At 43.2% G+C, this 21,429-nt stretch overlaps 1 protein-coding gene across 1 annotated transcript in view; it reads left to right on the forward strand.

Moving 5' to 3' along the window:
- The window catches only part of LOC111979528 (excitatory amino acid transporter 5), a 72,582-nt gene that overhangs the window by 8,050 nt on the left and 43,103 nt on the right, over positions 1-21,429 (forward strand). The window lies entirely within an intron of this gene.

Genomic DNA, 21,429 nt, shown 5'->3' on the forward strand with positions numbered 1-21,429 from the left:
TGCWCATTGAGCATGGGAAATGTGCTCTACAATGAAATATTCTTCTTCTTCCATGGTCTTCACACAACCAATACTGCCACAGCTTGAGGATCCTATAGATCAAATGAGTTACTGTCTTGCATTCTGAAAAATGAGGGAGTAAGACCACTCTGAATGAGTGGACACTGCAGTGTCCCAGAGGTTTTTCATGCGCACGACCGAGAGCGCGCCTTCCTTCTTTTCCTTTTATATTGACGAAGCTTTTGTCCGGTTGAAATATTATTGATTATTATGACTAAAAACAACCTGAGAGTTGATTATAAACATCGTTTGACATGTTTCTACGAACTCTACTGATACTTTTCGGATTTTTCGTCTGCCTGTTTTGACTGCCTTTGAGCCTGTGGATTACTGAACAAAACGCGCAAACAAAACAGAGGTTTTTGGATATAAAGAGGGACTTTATCGAACAAAACTAACATTTATTGAGTAAATGGGAGTCTTGTGAGTGCAACCATATGAAGATCATTAAAGGTAAGTGATACATTTTATCGCTATTTATGACTTGTGTTACTCCTCTACTTGGCTGGCAACTGTTTGTAATGATTTGTCTGCTSGGCGCTGTYCTCAGATAATCGCATGGTRTGMTTTCGCCGYAAAGCCTTTTTGAAATCTGACACAGYGGTTGGATTAACAAGAAGTTMATCTTTAAACTGATGTATAACACTTGTATGTTTTATGAATCTTTATAATGAGTATTTCTGTTTTTGAATTTGGCGCTTTGCAATTTCACTGGATKTTGGCTAGGTGGGGACGCTACCGTCCCACACCCCCTAGAGAGGTTAATTAAGAGTCTGTTGATTCACTCGTGCGTCAAACTAAGTAACATAAAAAAAGAAAATCCCATAAAAATGCTTCAGCTTATGCTAGAGATATTMGTTTTTCTGCATGGGCTACATCCCGCATSCGCCTATGWCGGCCTTCCRCATCCCCCGGTGGAAGGTGGTCRAGCTGCAGTGGTCTTTATCAGACCATGAGACATCCCGAAAATCAGTCTTCTTTAGCGTCCAACCGGTTTGGCATACAAACTAATATGACCCCACTGTGGAAAGGGGAGACTCTCATGAGTACGATAATGTCACGGGACTCGTCTCAAGGTAACCCACACAAAAGTAAAGAGGCAGTTTTACCTCAACGAAAATAAAGGGTGAAATATGTGTAAAAAAAACACATAGTGAATTTGGAAAGAATTCAGACCCCTCTACATTTTGTTATGTTACAGCCTTCTTCGAAAATGGATTAAATAAAAAAAATCCTCATCAATAAAAATACCTTATTTACAGAAGTATTCAGACCCTTTGCAATGAGACTCGAAATTGAACTCAGGTGCATCCTGTTTCCGTTGATCATCCTTGAGATGTTTCTACAACTTGATGTTAGTCCACCTGTGGCAAATTCAATTGATTGGACATGATTTGGAAAGGCACACACCTGTATATATAAGATCCCACAGTTGACAGTATATGTCAGAGCAAAAAGCAAGCCATGAGGTCGAAGGAATTGTCCATTTAGCTCAGAGACAGGATTGATACGAGGCACAGATCTGGAGAAGGGTAGCAAAACATTTCTGCAGCATTAAAGGTCCCCAAGAACACACTGGCCTCCRTCATTCTTACAGGAAGAAGTTTGGAACCAYCAAGACTCTTCCTAGAGCTGGCCACCCSGCCAAATTGAGCAATCGGGGGAGAAGGGCCTTGGTCAGGGAGGTGACCAAGAACCCGATGGTCACACTGACAGAGCTCCAGAGCTCCTCTGTGGAGATGGGAGAACCTTCTAAAAGGACAACCATCTCTGCAGTACTCCACCAATCAGGGTTTTATGGTAGAGTGGCCAGACGGAAGCCACTCCTCAGTAAAGTTTGCCAAAAGGSACCTAAAAATCTCTCAGACCACGAGAAACAAGATTTTCTGGTCTGATGAAACCAAGATTGAACTCTTTGGCCTGAATGCCAAGSGTCACGTCGGGAGGAGACCTGGCACCATCCCTACGGTGAAGCATGGTGGTGGCAGCRTCATGCTGCGGGGATGTTTTTCAGCGGCAAACTAGTCAGGATCTAGGGAAAGATGAACGGAGCAAAGTACAGAGTGATCCTTGATGAAAACCTGCTCCAGAGCGCTCAGGACCTTAGACTGTGGCGAAGGTTCACCTTCCAACAGGACAATGATCCTAAGCACACAGCCAAGACAATGCAGGAGTRGTTTCAGGACAAGTCTCTGAATGTCCTTGAGTGGCCCAGCCAGAGCCTGGACTTGAACCTGATCRAACATCTCTGGAGAGACCTGAAAATAGCTGTGCAGTGACGCTCCCCATCCAACCTGACAGAGCTTGAAAGGATCTGCAGAGAAGAATGGGAGAAACTCCCCAAATACAGGTGTGCCAAGCTTGTAGCGTCATACCCAAGAAGATTCAAGGCTGTAATCGCTGCCAAAGGTGCTTCAACAAAGTAGTTGTAAAGGGTCTGAATACTTATGTAAATGTCATATTTCCGTTTTATTTTAATTAATAAATGTCCAAAAATGTTTTTTTCAAAATGTTTTTGCTTTGTCATTATGGGGTATTGTGTGTAGATTGATGAGGGCAAAAACTATTTAATCAATTTTAGAATAAGGCTATAACATACCAAAATGTGGAAAAAGTCAAGAGGTATGAATACTTTCCCAATACACTGTATATATTTCCGGAGCTTTCTTTTATCTCCTAGATATATATCTCCTAGATATAAGACAGACACTTCAAAACCTTATTCCTTATGATTTATTTTTTGACTGTCTTTTTTTTGTTGCCATTAATTTTTATGGGCTATAGTGGTAAAGGCCAAATTCAATATTTTATCAAATGATTTTGTATAAAAAAAAATTATACATAAAGGCGACCTACAATTCAAAATCAAATAGCTAAATGATCCATGGTATGACAATCTTAAAACATTTCCATATGTAATCCTAGTAGAACCTCATAAGGTGAAACGTTTGAATGAAATATAGGCCTACTGYTTCTATATTCTTATATTCTAATAAGTCTTTTTTTATTAATCAGCTTCATGGTTTAATATACAGTTGCCTGTTTTTTCCGTGCATCGGCAAGACAGAACAGCTGGGGTAAGACAAGGGTTGGTGGTCTGTGTCTATTTGACAATAACAGTTGGTGCGCAAAATCAAATATTAAGGAAGTCAGTGGTGTAAAGTACTGAAGTAAAAATACTTTAAAGTACTACAGTACTTAAGTAGTTTTTTTGGGGTACCTGTACTTTACTTTACAATATATATTTTTGACAACTTTTACTTTTACTTCACTACATTCCTAAAGAAAATAATATACTTTTTACTCCATACATTTTCCCTGACAACCAAAAGTAGTCGTTACATTTTGAATGGCTAGCAGGACAGGAAAATASTCAAATTCATGCACTTACTGTATCAAGAGAACATCCCTGGTCATCCTATTGCCTTTGATCTGGCGGACTCACTAAACAAAACAAGAAAATGTTGCAGTCTGGTTTGCTCAATATAAATAATTTGAAATTATTTATACTTTTACTTTTACTTTCAATACTTAAGTATGTTTGAGCAATTACATCTACTTTTGATACTTAAGTATATTTAAAAGCATAACTACAGGACTAAAATTGAAGGCTTGCAAACTATTACGGACTACAAAGGGAAGCCCAGCTGCAAACTTCCCAGTGACACAAGTCTACCAGACGAGCTAAATKACTTCTATGCGCGCTTCAAGGCAGCAAAACGAAAGCATGCATGAGAGCACCAGCTGTTCTGGACAACTGTGTGATCACGCTTGTTGTAGCCAATGTTATTTAACCTTTATTTAACTAGGCAAGTCAGTTAAATAACAAATGAATTACGATGACAGCCTACCACGGCCAAACCCTAACCTAAACAAAGCTGGGCCAATTGTGCGCCGCCCTATGGGACTCACAATTACAGCCAGTTGTGATACAGCCTGGAATCAAGCCAGGGTCTGTAGTGACACCTCAAGCACTGAGATGCAGTGCCTTAGATTGCCACGCCACTCGGGACCCCTTTATAAAGGTCAACATCCACAAGGCCAGGCGGATTACCAGGACGTGTACTCTGACCAACTTGCAAGTGTCGTCACTGACTTTTTTAACCTGTCCCTGGCCGAGTCTGTAATAACTACGTTTCAAGCAGACCACCATAGTCCCTGTGCCCAAGAACGCCTTAAATTTTTTCCCTTCGTTTATTTAGTAAATATTTTTCTCAACTCTTATTTTTCTTAAAACTGCATTGTTGTTTAAGGGTTTGTAAGGAAACATTTCACGGTAAGGTCTACACCTGTTGTATTCATCGCATSTGACAAATAACATTWGATTTTTTGATTTTAAGAAATCCAGCGGTAACCTGCAGGAGCACGTTTACCTTCTACCTGTGCGTTGCAATCGACGTTTCACAATATTGTTGTAGCCCTCAACTATCTCTCCTGATTCACTTATTCAAGGGATTAATGATTAGTTGACAAGTTGAATCAGGTATGCTAGTTTAGGAATAGTTAAAACTTCTCTGGGATATTTGGGACGCTAGCGGGACGCTAGCCAGTGAAATTGCAGGGCGCCAAATTCAAAACAACAGAAATCTCATAATTAAAATTCCTCAAACATACAAGTATTATACACCATTTTAAAGATRAACTTCTCGTTAATCCAGCCACAGTGTCTGACTTCAAAAAGGCTTTACGGCCAAAGCACACCTTGCGATTATGTTAGGTCAGCGCCAAGTCAAGGAAAAACATACAGCCATTTTCCAAAGAAGGAGAGGTGTCACAAAACTCAGAAATAGCGTTAAAATTAATCACTAACATTTGATGATTTTCACCGGATGGCACTCCYAGGACTCCATGTTAGACAATAAATGTGTGTTTTGTTCGATAAGGTTCATCTTTATGTCCAAAAACCTCATTTGAAATTGGTGTTCAGAAATGCATTGTCTCAAACAAACATCCGGTGAAARTGCAGAGAGCCACATCAAATTAGAGAAATACTCATAATAAACATTGATAAAAGATACAAGTGTTATGCATGGAATTATAGATAAACTTCTCCTTAAAATACATGGAACCGCTGGGGGTCCMCRTGGAGAGGTTTGAAAACCCCTGGCCTCACTAAGTCCTGTGAGTTGCCTTTCCTCCTTGTTGCAATGTTGGTGTTTATGCAAGGCTTTCATGCAACAGAATGTCAGTGCAGTTCTACAAGTGATTATTATATAATTTCTACGTCAAAAGCGTTTTCACCTGATTTCTCCTCACAGAGAAAAAGCAGGGAATAATATTTATGTGGCGGTACTATAAATCTGATGCCGTTTTAAGGGGTTTGATAAGTTCTTGCTAATGGTGAGCCGGACAGATTCTCTCCAGTCTGACTCTATTTTGGAACTAAATCTTCTGTTCCCTGGCTACATGAGGCTGCAGCGATGTTAACCGGCAAAAAATGAAATAACAAATCATGAAAACGGACTGATTACATGCAGGACGCTTTGCGGAATAAGCTACTTACAATCCTTGCTATGGCAAAGACTGGATGAGAAGTTGATCCCCCTCTCTCTCTCACCCTCTTTTTATGTCTCTCTCTCTTGCTCTCTCTCACCCTATTTTTATCTCTATCTATCTCTACCTCTCTCTCTCTCTTTTGCTCTCCATCCCTCCCTCCCTCCTCACCTCTAAGCAGAAGGGCCAGGCCAGTCAGTGTTCTAGTCCCCCAGTCACACGCATAGCAGGGGTTAACTTTAGTCCACGCTACCAAAGAGGCACATGATGGTTAATTACAACTTATCTGATACTCTATATTATTGTATAAAGACTGTAGTATTACTATATTTACATAYTATAGTATTCATTGTAGTGTTTTTGCAGACTTTACAGTAGTATTCACTGTAGTGTTTTTGTGGACATGACTGTAGAAAAGTTGTAATTAACGTAATGTGCCTGGATATGGGCTCTGTTCCTTGGTGTCCACATCACTAAGGACTTAACATGGTCCTCTTACAACGACAGTTTGAGAAAGGAAGTTTCTCTTTCAATAATCAGTAAGTTATTTTTACAATTCGTACTTCTAGCTATATCGAAGTGCTGTACGAACCCAGCTAAAACCCAAAAGCAAGCAGGCGTTAAAGCAGGTGGCTAGGAAACCCTAGAAAGGCCAAAAGGAAGAAAAGAGAGGAACCGGCTATGAGGGGTGGCCAGTCTCTTCTGGCTGTGCCGGGTGGAGATATAAAGAACATATCAAGCAAATGTTCACAAGTGACAAGCATGGTCAAATAATCATGAATAATTTTCAGTTGGCTTTCATAGCGCGTCATTAAGAGTTGAAAAACAGCGGTCTGGGACAGGTGGCGGTTCATAACCGCAGGCAGAACAGTTGAAACTGGAATAGCGCAAGGCCAGGTGAGACTGGGGAAGCAAGGAGTCATCATGCCCGGTAGTCCTGACGTATGGTCTAGGGCTCAGGTCTCAGGAGAGGAGAAAGAAGAGAGAAGGAGAGAATTAAGAGAGCGAAGATTTTCAAAATGTTTAAATGACAAAGCATGGTCAAATAATAATCAGGAATAAATGTAGTTGGTTTCATAGCGATCAATTAAGAGTTGAAAACACAGCGGTCTGGGACAGGTAGGGGTTCCATAACCGCAGGCAGAACGTTGAAACTGGAATAGAGCAAGGCCAGGGACTGGGGACAGCAAGGAGTCATCATGCCCGATAGTCCTGACGTATGGTCCTAGGGCTCAGGTTCTCCGAGAGGAGAAAGAAAGAGAGACGAGAGAATTAGAGAGAGCATACTTCACACAGGACACTGGACTAAGACAGGAAGAAGTACTCAGGTATAAACTAACGCACTAGCACCCGACATAGCACTTAAATACTGGAGCGAGACAGGAGGGGTCAGGAGACACTGTGGCCCCATCCGATGATACCCCGGACAGGGCCAAACAGGAAGGATATAACCCACCCACTTTGCCAAAGAACAGCCCCGCACACTAGAGGGATATCTTCAACCACTGCAATATCAGCAGACAGGCGAGTATAGCCCACAAAGATCTCACCACAGCACAAACCAAGGGGGGGCAACACCAGACAGGAAGATGACGTAGTAACCCTCAAGTGACGCACCCTCCTAGGGACGGCATGAAAGAGCACCAGTAAGCAGTGACTCAGCCTTGTAATAGGGTTAGAGGCAGAGCAATCCAGTGGAGAGAGGGGACGGCCAGGCAGAGACAGCAAGGCGGTTCGTTTCTCCAGAGCTTTCCGTTCACTTCACATCTCTGGGCCAGACTACACTCAATCATATACCTCCTGAAGAGATAAGTCTTCAGTAAAGACTTAAAGGTGAAGACCGGAGTCTGCGTCTCTACATGGGTAGGCCAGACTCCATAAAATGGAGATTATAGGAGAAAGCCTGCTCCGCTGTTTGCTTAGAAATCTAGGGACAATTAGGAGGCGCCTGCGTCTTGTGACGTAGCGTAGTAGGTAGTTACGGCAGGACAACTCGGAAAGATAGGTAGGAGCAAGCCAATGTTAAGTTTAATCATGGTTAACAGGAAAATGAATCATGTAAAATCAGCTTGCCTTAACAGGAAGCAGTGTAAGGAGATGCTAGAACGGGAAAAGTATAAACTTAAGACACCTAGTAGATTCTAGCAGATTAGTAATGAATTATGATGTATTTTGGTATGACGAAGTAGATGATTGCAGTAGTCTACTAGAAGTAACAAATGCAGGATTTATCTGCACATTGGACAGAAAAGTCTCGTATTTTTTTTGCAATGTTAGTAGAAGAAAAAAAGTCCTGAACAGTCTATATGTTCGTCAAAAGAGAGTCAGGGTCAAGAGTAACGCCGAGGTCCTTCACATTTTATTTGAGACGACTTTACAACCATCAAGATAATTGTCAGATTTAACAGAAGATCTCTTTGTTTTTGGGACAGACAAGCATCTCTGTTTGTCCGAGTTTAAATAGAAAGTTTTCAGCCATCCACTTCCTTATGTCTGAAAACAGCTTTTAGCGAGGGCAATTTTGGGGTTCACCATGTTTCATTGAATGTACAGCTGTGTGTCATCCGCATAGCAGTGAAAGTTAACATTATGTTTTCGAATACATCCCCAAGAGGTAAAATATATAGTGAAAACAATAGTGGTCTAAAACGGAACCTTGAGGAACACCGAAATGTACAGTTGATTTGTCAGAGGACAAACCCATTCAAAGAGACAAACTGATATCTTTCCGACAGGTAAGTCTAAACCAGGCCAGAACTTGTCCGTGTAGACCAATTTGGGTTTCCAGTCTCTCCAAAAGAATGTGGTGATCGTATGTGTCAAAGGCAGCACTAAGGTTAGTAGACGAGAGAATGCAGAGCCTCGTACTGCATTAAAAGGTCATTTACCACTCACAAGTGCAGCTCAGTGCTATGATGGGTCTAAAACCAGACTGAAGAATTTCGTATACATTGTTTGTCTTCAGGAAGGCAGTGAGTTGCTGCGCAACAGCTTTTCTAAAATTTTGAGAGGATGGAAGATTCGATATAGGATAGTTTTTTATATTTCGGGTAGGTTTGGCTTTTTCAAGAGAGGCTTTATTACTGCCATTTTTAGTGAGTTGGTACACATCGTGGATAGAGAGCCGTTTATATGTTCAACATAGGAGGGCCAAGCACAGGAAGCAGCTCTTCAGTAGTTTAGTAGAATAGATCCAGTATAGCAGTTGAAGGTTTAGAGGCATGATTTTTTCATCATTGTGTCAAGAATATATAGTATAAACCTTAAGTTCTCTCCGATCCAGCCCTGGCAGAGCTGTGCAGATCAAGGACAGCTAAGCCCTGGAGGAATACGCAGATTTAAAGAGGAGTCCGTAATTTGCTTTCTAATGATCATGATCTTCCTCAAAGATTCATGAATTTATTACTGGTGAAGTGAAAGCCTACTCTTGGGAATGCTGCTTTAGTTAGCTTTGCACAGTATAAAAGAAATTTTGGATTGTTCTTATTTCCTCAATTAAGTTGGAAAAGTAGGATGATCGAGCAGCAGTGAGGCTTCGTATGCACGGTACTGTCTTTAAGCTGATCGAAGACTTCCAGTTGGTGTGCGCATTTCCGTTCAATTTTCTGGAAGCTTGCTTCAAAGCTCGGGTATTTTCTGTATACCAGGAGATAGTTTCTTATGATAAGTTTTTCCGTTTTTAGGGGTGCAACTGCATCTAGTTATGCGCAAGATTAAATGTGAGTCTCAGTTAGGTGTTAACTGATTTTGTCCTCTGACGTCTTGGGTAGCAGAAGGAGTCTGGAGGGCATCAGGATTTTGTGTGTCTGAGAATTTATAGCACGACTTGATGCCTTGGTTGGGGTCTGAGCAGATTATTGTTGCGATTGCAAACGTAATAATATGTGGTCACAGCCAGGATTATGAGGAAAACATTAAGATCTACAAATTTATTCCATGGGACAAAACTAGGTCCAGAGTATGACTGTGGCAGTGAGTAGGTCAGAGACAGTTGGACAAAACCCACTAGTCGATGATGGATGAATATTTTGGAATGGGTCTGTGGATTCTCCATATGAATATTAAAATCACAAAAATTAGAATATGATCTGCTATACTACAAGGTCTGATAGGAATTCAGGGACAAGAGAGGAACGCTGATATGGCCAGAAGCGTGTAAACGTATGCTATAAAAAGTGATTGAGTAGGTGCATAGACTAGAAGCTCAAAAGACGAAAATTGAAATTGAAATTTGCTATCGTAAAATGTTAGCAAACACCTCGCCTTCGGGATGCACGGGGGATATGGTCACTAGTGTAACAGAGAGGATGAGTCATTTAACACAGTAAATTCATCAGGCTTAAGCATGTTTCAGTCAGGCCAATCAAATCAGATTATGATCAGTGATTAGTTCATTGACTATAACTGCTTTGAATGAGGGATCAACATTAAGTAATTTTTGAGATGTGAGGTATCACGATCTCTTTCAATAATGGAGGAATGGAGGAGGTCTTTCATCTAATGAATTGCTAAGGCGAAACCGCATGTTTAGTTTTGCCAACCTAGGTCGAGGCACAGACACGTTCAATGGGGATGGTGAGCTGACTACCTGACTGTGCTATTGCAGACTCACTAAGCTGGCAGTTGGCTAACAGCCTGCTGCCTGGCTGCACCTATTTCATTGTGGAGCTAGAGGAGTTTAGAGCCCTATCTATGTTATAGATAAGATGAGCACCCCTCACTAGGATGGAGTCCGTCACTCCTCAGCAGGTCAGGCTTGGTCCTGTTTGTGGGTGAGTCCCAGAAAGAGGCCAATTATCTACAAATTCTATCTTTTGGAGGGGCAGAAAACAGTTTTCACACCCAGCATTGAGTTGTAGACTCTGCTGTAGAGCTCATCACTCCCCTAACTGGGAGGGGCCAGAGACAATTACTCGATGCCGACATCTTTTAGCTGATTTAACGCTGACAATGTTGCGCTTGGTGACCTCTGACTGTTTATCCTAACATGTTGGTGCCGATTGGAATAACAATATCTCTATACTCTCTACAATCCCAGATTTAGCTTTAGCCAGCACCATCTTCAGATTAGCCTTAACGTCAGTAGCCCTGCCCCTGGTAAACAGTGTATGATCGCTGGATGATTCGTTTTAAGTCTAATACTGCGGGTAATGGAGTCGAAATGATAGGGTTTTCAATTTGTCAGAGCTAATGGTGGAGCTTCGGCGTCTCAGACCCGTAACGGGAGGAGTAGAGACAAGAGAAGACTGGCCTCAGACTCCGACTCGCTACTTAATGGGAACGGTTGAAAGTTTGTCGGGCGAATAGCGACACCATTGAGCATTCCAACAGCATTTCCCTCCAGAAGCGCAATCAAATCAAATCAATCAAATCAAATCAAATTGTATTAGTCCAACATACATGGTTAGCAGATGTTATGCGAGTGTAGCGAAATGCTTGTGCTTCTAGTTCCGACAATGCAGTAATAACAACAGTAATCTAACCTACAATTCCAAACTACTACCTTAACACACACACACAGTGTGAAGGGATAAAGAATATGTACATAAAGATATATTGAATGAGTGGTGGTACAGAAGGCATGGCAGATGCAGTAGATGGTATAGAGTACGGTATATACGTATGAGATGAGTACTGTAGGTATGTAAACATAAAGTGGATAGTTTAAAGTGGCTAGTGTAATGTATTGCATAAAGATGGCAAGATGCAGTAGATGATATAGAGTACAGTATATACACATATGAGATGGGTAATGTAGGGTATGTACAATTGTATTAAGTGGCATTGCTAAAGTGGCTAGTGGTACATTTTTACATAATTTCCATAATTCCATTTTAAAGTGGCTGGAGTTGAGTCAGTATGTTGCCAGCGGCCGCTAAATGTTAGTGGTGTGTTAACAGTCTGATGGCTGAGATAGAAGCTGTTTAGTTCTCGCTCCTGCTTTGATGCACCTGTACTGACTCGCCTTCTGGATGATAGGGGTGTGAACAGGCATGGTTGGTGGTTGTTGTCTGATGATTTATGGCTTCCTGTGACATCGGTGTGTGTAGGTGTCCTGGAGGGCAGGTAGTTTGCCCTGGTGATGCGTTCTGCAGACCTCACTACCCTCTGGAGAGCCTTACGGGTGGGCGGAGCAGTTGCCGTACCAGGCGGTGAACGGCGACAGGATGCTCTCGATTGTGCATCTGTAAGAAGTTTGTGAGTGCTTTTGGTGAAAAGCCGAATTCTTCAGCCTCCTGAGGTTGAAGAGGCGCTGCTGCGCCTTCTTCACAACGCTGTTCTGTGTGGGTGAGCAATTAATTTGTCCGTGATGTGTACACCGAGGAATTAAAACTTTCCACCTTCTCCACTACTGACCCGTCGATGTGGATAGGGGGGTGCTCCTCTGCTGTTTCCTGAAGTCCACAATTCTCTTGTGTTTTGTTGACGTTGAGTGTGAGGTTATTTCCTGACACCACGCTCCGAGGGCTACACTCCTCCCTGTAGGCCGTCTCGTCGTTGTTGGTAATCAAGCTACCACTGTAGTGTCATCCGCAAACTTGATGATTGAGTTGGAGGCGTGCATGGCACGCAGTCGTGGGTGAACAGGGAGTACAGGAGAGGGCTCAGAACGCACCCTTGTGGGGCCCCAGTGTTGAGGATCAGGGGGTGGATGTTGTTATTACCCTCACCACCTGGGGGGGCCCTCAGGAAGTCCAGGACCCAGTTGCACAGGCGGGGTCGAGACCCAGGGTTCGAGCTTGATGACGAGTTTGGAGGGTACTATGGTGTTAAATGCTGAGTGTAATCGATGAACAGCATTCTCACATGGGTACCTCTTGTCCAGATGGGTTTAGGGCAGTGTGCAGTGTGGTTGCGATTGCGTCGTCTGTGAGACTATTGGTCGGTAAGCAAATTGGAGTGGGTCTAGGGTGTCCGTAGGTGGAGGTGATATGGTCTTGACTAGTCTCTCAAAGCACTTCATGAGACAGGATGAGTGCTACGGGGCGGTAGTGTTTAGTCAGTTACTTAGCTTTCTTGGGAACAGAGACAAGGTGGTGCCTCTTGAAGCATGTGGGAACAGCAGACTGGGATAAGGATGATTGAATATGTCCGTAAACACACACAGCTGGTGTCTGCGCATGCTCTGAGGACGTGGCTGGGAATGCCGTCTGGGCTGCACCTTGCGAGGGTTAACACTTTAAATGTTTTACTCACCTGCGCTGCAAAGAGAGAGCCGCAGGTTTGGTAGGGGCCGTGCCAGTGGCACTGTATTGTCTCAAAGCGGGCAAAAAAGTTGTTTAGCCTGTCTGGGAGAAGACATCTGGTCCGCGACGGGCTGGTTTTCTTTTGTAACCGTGATTGACTGTAGACCCTGCACATACCTCTTGTGTCTGAGCTGTTGAATTGCGACTCGATTTTGTCTCTGTACTGAGACTTAGCCTGTTTGATTGCTTTGCGGAGAGAATAGCTACATGTTTGTATTCGGTCATGCTTCCGGTCACCTTGCCTGGTTAAAAGCAGTGGTTCGCGCTTCTAGTTTCACGCGAATGCTGCGTCAATCCACGGTTTCTGGTTTGGGAATGTTTTTATCGTTGCTGTGGGTACGACATCGTCAATGCACTTCCTAATGAACTCGCTCACGGAATAGCATATTCGTCAATATTGTTGTTGGACGCGATGCGGAACATATCCTCGCGTGATCGAAGCAGTCTTGAAGCGTGGATTCAGATTGGTCGGACCAGCGTTGAAAGACCTGAGCGCGGGAGCTTGTTGTTTGAGTTTCTGTTTGTAGCTGGAATCAAAAAATGGAGTCGTGGTCAGCTTTCCGAAAGGGGGCGGGGAGGGCCTTATAAGCGTCGCGGAATTAGTATAACAATGGTCTAGTGTTTTTCCAGCCCTGGTAGCACAATCGATATGCTGATAGAATTTAGGGAGTTTTGTTTTTAAATTAGCCTTGTTAAAATCACAGTACGATGAATGCAGCCTCAGGGTGTGTGGTTTCCAGTTAACAAAGAGTCAGATAAAGTTCGTTCAGGGCCATCGATGTGTCTGGTGGGGGAATGTATACGGCTGTGATTATGATTGACGAGAATTCTGGTAGATAATGCGTCGACATTGATTGTGAGGAGTTCTAGATCAGGTGAGCAGAACGACTTGAGTTCTGTGTGTTGTTATGATGATCACACCACTTCTCGTTAATATAAGGCATACCCCCCGCCCTCTTCTTACCGGAAAGATGTTTGTTTTCTGGCGGGATGCTGAAGAAACCAGCTGGCTGCACCACTCCGTTAGCTGCCTTGAGTTAGCCATGTTTCCGTGAAGCAGAGCACGTTGCAATCCTGATGTCTCTCGGAATGCTACCGTGCTCGATTTCATCAACCTTATTGTCAGAGACTGGACATTGGCAGTAGTATGCTAGGGAGTGGAGCGCGATGTGCCCGTCTCCGAAGCCTGACCACGAGACGCCTCGTTTTCTTTCGGCGTCGCACAGGGTCGCCGGCTGGGATCAGATCCATTGTATTGGGTGGAAGGCAAAACACTGGATCCGTTTCGGGAAAGTCATATTCCTGGTAGGAACGATGATGAGTTGACGTTAATCGTATATTCAGTAGTTCCTCCCGACTGTATGTAATGAAACCTAAGATTACCTGGGGTACCGATGTAAGAAATAACACGTAAAAAAACAATACTGCATATTTTCCAAGGAACRCGAAGCGAGGCGGCCATCTCTTTTCGGCGCCGGAAGTGGTCACCTAGCCATGAGAAAGTTGTCCGGCTGCGGGGACTGTGCGGGGGGATTTATACTAACGTTACTATCTGTACTTACTGGTGGCACAGACGCTGTTTCATCCTTTCCTACACTGAAATTACCATTGCCTAACGATTGCGTCTGAAGCTGGGCTTGCAGCACAGCTATCCTCGCCGTAAGGCGATCGTTCTCCTGTATATTATGAGTACAGCGACTGCAATTAAAAGACATCATGTTAATGTTACTACTTAGCTTCGGCTGTTGAAGGTGCTGACGAACCATGTCCAGATAAAGCGTCCGGAGTGAAAAAGTTGAATGAGGGAAAAAAAAGTTGTGATGGAAAAACTAAAAATATAAACGGTAATTAAAAAGAAAAAAAACGTAAAGTTGTCAGCTAGCAAAGTAAAGTTGGCAACAAAACGCACAGCAACACGTCTGCAAATTCAAGAGGCTGAAAATATTTGGCATGGCCCCTCAAGATCCTCAAGAACCTTTACAGATGCACCATCGACAGCATCTTGACTGGTTGCATCACCAGCTGGTATTGCACCTGCAACGCCCTCAACCACAGGGCAAGCTCCCAGATATTCAAGACACTCATACCAGGCGGTGTCTGAGGAAAGCCCCCAAAAATCGCAAACAACACCAGTCACCCCAGCCATGGACTGTTCTCTCTGCTACCTTCCAGTAGGCGGTACCGGAGAACCGGGTCTCSAAACAACAGGCTCCGAGACAGCTTCTTTCCCCAAGCAATAACCCAGCAAACCAAAATTGGTTCTGTGAAAGTTCCCAGAACATTTGTTAGGTTGCGGCAAATGTTCTCATAACAAAGAAACTGTCCGGTTGTCCTGGTGATTGTATAGAAGATGATGTCCTTGCAAGAACGTTCCCAGAACACATTTAGTCTGTTTGTGTTATTACATTGCCTGGAACCTAATGAGAACCTAATGAGCACAACATTTTAGTGAATGTTAGGAGAACATTCCAAAGATCTTTAAAAAAAACTAACATTTTGTAATGTTAGATAACGAGAACTAAATGGGAAGCTTAGCTAATGTTCACATTTTAGCAGACACCCTTATCCAGAGAGACTTACATTGAGTAGTGAAAACATACATTTTTGTACWGGTCCCCAATGGGAATTGAGCCCACGACCCTGGTGTTGTAAGCACCATGCTCTACTAACTGCGCTACTCAGGACCAAATCTTCCCGGTTTGCTGGGAAGAGTGGTGAACGGTTAAACAACGGCTGCCTACCCTCTCTCATGGACTATCTGAAATGACTATCTGTACAGACTCTATGCATTTTTGTACTGGTCTCTACCCACGCATTCACACACCTAGACTGACACCCTGCACACACACACGCATACACATATATACACACGCGCACACACACTCACTTACTGACGTCACACACTTACACCCACACACACATTTACCACCATGCACCCACCCACTCACCTCGCTGCTGCTATATTGATTATTATTGACTATTATTATTATCATTATTTATCCTGCTACAGTCACCTTTACCCCTGTTTACATGCCCTGTACATATCTACCTCAACTACTCCAGTACCCTTGCACACTGTAATTATGGCACTGAGCCTGTATATAGTTTGCATTCTCGTGACTTTTTAATTCTACCTGTATTTCTTGTGTTCTTGTGTGTTTTTCATACTTGTTATTATCACTTTACATCATTTCCCTCATATTATTTCCTTGAATAGGGAATTTTTAGGAAAGAGCTCACAAATAAGCATTTCATTGTACTCTTCAAACCTGTTGTATCCTGTGCAAGTGATAAATACAAGTTGAAAGTTGAAACTATACTTTAGTATTTACTCTAGTGTTTTTGCATACATGACTAGTACAGACCTTTTTTAGATAGGCCTATGTTTCTGCTCAGAAATGCAGACATTTTGGTAGGCTCTTTGTTAGTCAACTCGTCTATAATTTTATTTATTTAGTACTCTTGTTGCCCTAGAGTACTAGATAAACCTCTGCTCACCAGAATAATGTGATAAATCAATAAACGGAATGTTTCAGCAACAGTTATTTTATTAGTGCTGAGGAATAAACAGGCGGCAAATACTTATATTTGTATTGTGGGACACAATACAATATTTACAAAAATAACAAACCGCTCAAAGAGCAACAAAGAACATAAACTGAATCAAATATGAGCTCATTCTAAAGAAAACCCAGGCTTCAACCATGCCKGAAAAACCTGGCAGCATGCCAACCTGTTCCCTGTCTGCCTCCCTATAAAAAACAAAGAATTGCAGGGTTTAAATAAGACTCCCCATCATGCAACGGCCAATGAGAATCAGTTTCACATCAGGATATTCAATGAACATTACAATGCACAAATTACAATCCGGACATATTAAGATCACAATCATACATAGAGATTTATACCAGCACACATCTCAATACATGTGCCAACCCCACGTAATATAAAATCAATGAATGTGCGTTTTGTAAACAGTGTCTGGTTATTATAATCCTGAAATACTTTAGATTGTCTGATTGAGGACATACAGTATAGTACAATCGTCACAGTTCTACACATGATTGAGGGATACTACAGTGTGGAGTGTAGTATTCTATAGTATACTATATAAGTCTATAGTAAGTACTATAGTATTCTATAGTAAACTCTAGTATTTTTTCATGTGGGTAGGGTTGAGGTTCGCTGTTTGGGGAACTATGTACAATTCCCACCCACCAGCCTACTCATCCGCCCATCCGCCCATGTCACGCCCTGACCTTAGAGAGCCTTTTTATTCTCTATTTTGGTTAGGTCAGGGTGTGACTAGGATGGATACTCTAGTTTTTTGTATTTCTATGTTGGCCTGGTATGGTTCCCAATCGTCGTCTCTGGTTTGGGATCATATTTAGGCAGCCTTTTTCCCACCTGTAGTTTGAGGGATCTTATTTCTGTGTAGTTGCATGTGAGCCCTGCTTGAACCACACGTTCGACTATTTTTTATTTTTTTTGTGCGTTTCATTGATTAAACCACGTGGAACTCTACGCACGCTGCGTCTTGGTCCATTTGTTCAACAAACGATCGTGACAGCCCACCCACCTGAAGCTCATCATCCGCCCAAATACATCCACCCACCCACCCACCCACCCACCTCCAAGAAACTCACCCACCCACCAGCCTCCACCAGGGATCCCCATAAACATATGGAACAGGCTTCATACAACAAAATATGTTCTGAATTGATCAGTGGTTCCCTTTGTAGTTATTTTGTTACAGGTATCCGCATGGGTAAACAAGCCAACTCCAGGCTACAATCTAGTTGTTTGTTGCTATATATTTCCGTACTAATCAGTATGGATGGCATATTCTCTACATCTCTATGGTTCTGATGATGTTGATTGGCCAATTTAATAATCCTGACACATCAGTTTAACACCGAATGTTCATAACTTTCAACATAGTTGGAAATGGCATTGTCTAGGGCTGTCTGGTATCTTCATATCTTAATGTAAAATGTAATGTAAATGTCTGTGGTAATGTCATGTCTGTCAGTTTTGGGAGCTGAATGCCCAGTGATTCGACAGTGATTAATTCCCAGAGCATTTATTTTCCAACTGATTCAATCCCTGTCGTTCTCTGTCTGCCCGTCCACCCGCCCCCCCGTCTGTCTGACTCTACTAGTAATAAAAGACCTCGGCCCTCTGATAAACCCCTTATGGAAGAAAATCCCAACTGATTATTAGTTCAGCAGAGCAGGTTAAACATTGTATTCAAGTCAGATGAAATATGAGTTTTAGAGTGAATTGTTTTTCTGGCTTCTTAATCGTGATGGACAGGACAGAGCTTTGGAAACGACTTGTATGGTGTTCTTGTAGGAAGATACTGTAACGGCTGTTGGAAGGAGAGGACCAAGGTGCAGCGTGGTACGTGTTCATGATCTTTAATATACTCAGAACACTAAGACAAAAACAAAAACAAAAGTGGAACAAACCGCAACAGTTCTGTCAGGTATACATACAAAACAGAAAACAACTACCCACAAACACAGGTGGGAACAGGCTACCTAAGTATGGTTCTCAATCAGAGACAACGATAGACAGCTGCCTCTGATTRAGAACCACACCCGGCCAAACACATAGAAAAGGACAACATAGAACAAAACATAGAATGCCCACCCCAAACCAAAATARAGACATAAAAAAGGAACTAAGGTCAGGGCGTGACAGATACACTAGCTGCACAGCAAAGGGCAAGGAGGGTTGCTAGATTTGGAATAATATAGAATAGTGTCTGTTTGTTTTTTGTTTGTCCATAATAATAGTATTACCTCATGACAATTATTGTCTCATTTGTTATGTCACTGTAATCTTTAATAGCACTAATGGGGTATTGGTAATAGTCTGGATGGCCAGCTGTCATCTTCTGTATGTACAGTAATATAGTGGTCTTGTACTGCAACATGTCTGAAAATAGTATTCATGTATAATTATTTTTTCTGCTATAATTTAATCCTACTGTTTTTATGTTTGTTTGCTGACCATATTAGATGAAGGATGTGAGGGCTAGAATGTCATTGTTCTTACATAAAAGATATCAATAATAAGGATTTATGATGCCTCTGTGTGTTAATTATCTGATCCTTTGATTGTGCCTCCACATTTTCATGCAATATAAATTAAAGCAAAAAGACTGAGACCTAAGGTTAATGAGTGTAGGCAGGCATGTCATTTCTTTGAGGCTGAACACTGCTGCAAATCAAATCAAAGTTTATTTGTCACGTGCGCCGAATACAACAGGTGTAGACCTTACAGTGAAATGCTTACTTACAGGCTCTAACCAATAGTGCAAAAAAAGGTGTGTGTGTGTGTGTGTGTGTGTGTGTGTGTGTGTGTAGGTAAGTAAAGAACTAAAACAACAGTAAAAAGACATTTGAAAATAAGAGTAGCAAGGCTATATACAGACACCGGATAGTCAGGCTTATTGAGGTAGTATGTACACGTAGGTATGGTTAAAGTGACTATCCATATATGATGAACAGAGAGTAGCAGTAGCATAAAAAGAGGGGTCGGCGGGTGGTGGGACACAATGCAGATAGCCCGGTTAGCCATTGTGCGGGAGGACTGGTTGGTCGGGCTAATTGAGGTAGTATGTACATGAACGTATAGTTAAAGTGACTATGCATATAAGATAAACAGAGTAGCAGCAGCGTAAAAGAGGGATTGGGGGGGGGGGCACACAATGCAAATAGTCCGGGTAACCATTTGGTTACCTGTTCAGGAGTGTTATGGCTTGGGGGTAAAAACTGTTGAGAAGCCTTTTTGTCCTAACTTGGCACTCCGGTACCGCTTGCCATATGCGGTAGAGAGAGAACAGCCATGACTGGGTGGCTGGGGTCTTTTACAGCTTTTAGGGCCTTCCTCTGGCACCGCCTGGTGTAGAGGTCCTGGATGGCAGGCAGCTTTGCCCCAGTGATGTACTGGGCCGTACGCACTACCCTCTGGAGTGCCTTGCAGTCGGAGGCCGAGCAATTGCCGTACCAGACAGTGATGCAACCGGTCAGGATGCTCTCGATGTTGCAGCTGTAGAACCTTTTGAGGATCTCAGAACCCATGACAAATATTTTTTGTTTTCTAAGGGAGAATAGGCTTTGTCGTGCCCTCTTCACGACTGTCTTGGTGTGTTTGGACCATGTTAGTTTGTTGTTGATGTGGACACCAAGGAACTTGAAGCTCTCGACCTGCTCCACTACAGCCCCATCAATGAGAATGGGGGCGTGCTCGGTGCTCCTTTTCCTGTAGTCCACAATCATCTCCTTAGTCTTGGTTACGTTGAGGGATAGGTTGTTATTCTGGCACCACCCGCCAGGTCTCTGACCTCCTCCCTATAGGCTGTCTCGTCGTTGTCGGTAGCAGACACTGTTGTGTCATCTGCAAACTTAATGATGATGTTGGAGTCGTGCCTGGCCATGCAGTCGTGGTGAACAGGGAGTACAGGAGGGGACTGAGCACGCACCCCTGGGGTGCTCCAGTGTTGAGGATCAGCGTGGCAGATGTGTTGCTACCTACCCTCACCACCTGGGGCGGCCCGTCAGGAAGTCCAGGATCCAGTTGCAGAGGGAGGTGATTAGTCCCAGGTTCCTTAGCTTAATGATGAGCTTTGAGGGTACTATGGTGTTGACGCTGAGCTGTAGTCAATGAATAGCATTCACATAGGTGTTCCTTTGTCCAGGTGGGAAAGGGCAGTGTGGAGTGCAATAGAGATTGCATCACCTGTGGATCTGTTTGGGCGGTATGCAAATTGGAGTGGGTCTAGGCTTTCTGGGATAATGGTGTTGATGTGAGCCATGACCAGCCTTCAAAGCCACTTCATGGCTACGGACGTGAGTGCTATGGGTCTGTAGTCATTTAGGCAGGTTGCTTTTGTGTTCTTGGGCACAGGGACTATGGTGGTCTGCTTGAAACATGTTGGTATTACAGACTCAATCAGCGASATGTTGAAAATGTCAGTGAAGACACCTGCCAGTTGGTCAGCACATGCCCGGAGCACACGTCCTGGTAATCCGTATGGCCCCGCAGCCTTGTGTATGTTGACCTGTTTAAAGGTCTTACTCACGTCGGCTACGGAGAGCGTGATCACACAGTCGTCTGGAACAGGTGGTGCTCTCATGCATGCCTCAGTGTTGCTTGCCTCGAAGCGAGCATAGAAGTGATTTAGCTCATCTGGTAGGCTCGTGTCACTGGGCAGCTCGCGGCTGTGCTTCCCTTTGTAGTCTGTAATAGTTTGCAAGCCCTGCCACATCCGACGAGCGTCGGAGCCGATGTAGTATGATTCAATCTTAGCCCTGTATTGACGCTTTGCCTGTTTGTTGGTTCGTCTCAGGGCATAGCGGGATTTCTTGTAAGCCTCCGGGTTAGAGTCCCGCACCTTGAAAGCGGCAGCTCTAGCCTTTAGCTTAGTGAGAATGTTGCCTGTAATCCATGGCTTCTGGTTAGGGTATGTACGTACAGTCACTGTGGGGACGACGTCCTCAATGCATTTATTGATAAAGCCAGTGACTGATGTGGTGTATTCCTCAATGTCATCGGAAGAATCCCGGAACATGTTCCAGTCTGTGATAGCAAAACAGTCCTGTAGTTTAGCATCTGCTTC

The sequence above is a fragment of the Salvelinus sp. IW2-2015 genome, linkage group LG19, assembly GCF_002910315.2.
Source record: "Salvelinus sp. IW2-2015 linkage group LG19, ASM291031v2, whole genome shotgun sequence".
In the NCBI taxonomy this organism is placed as follows: domain Eukaryota; kingdom Metazoa; phylum Chordata; class Actinopteri; order Salmoniformes; family Salmonidae; genus Salvelinus; species Salvelinus sp. IW2-2015.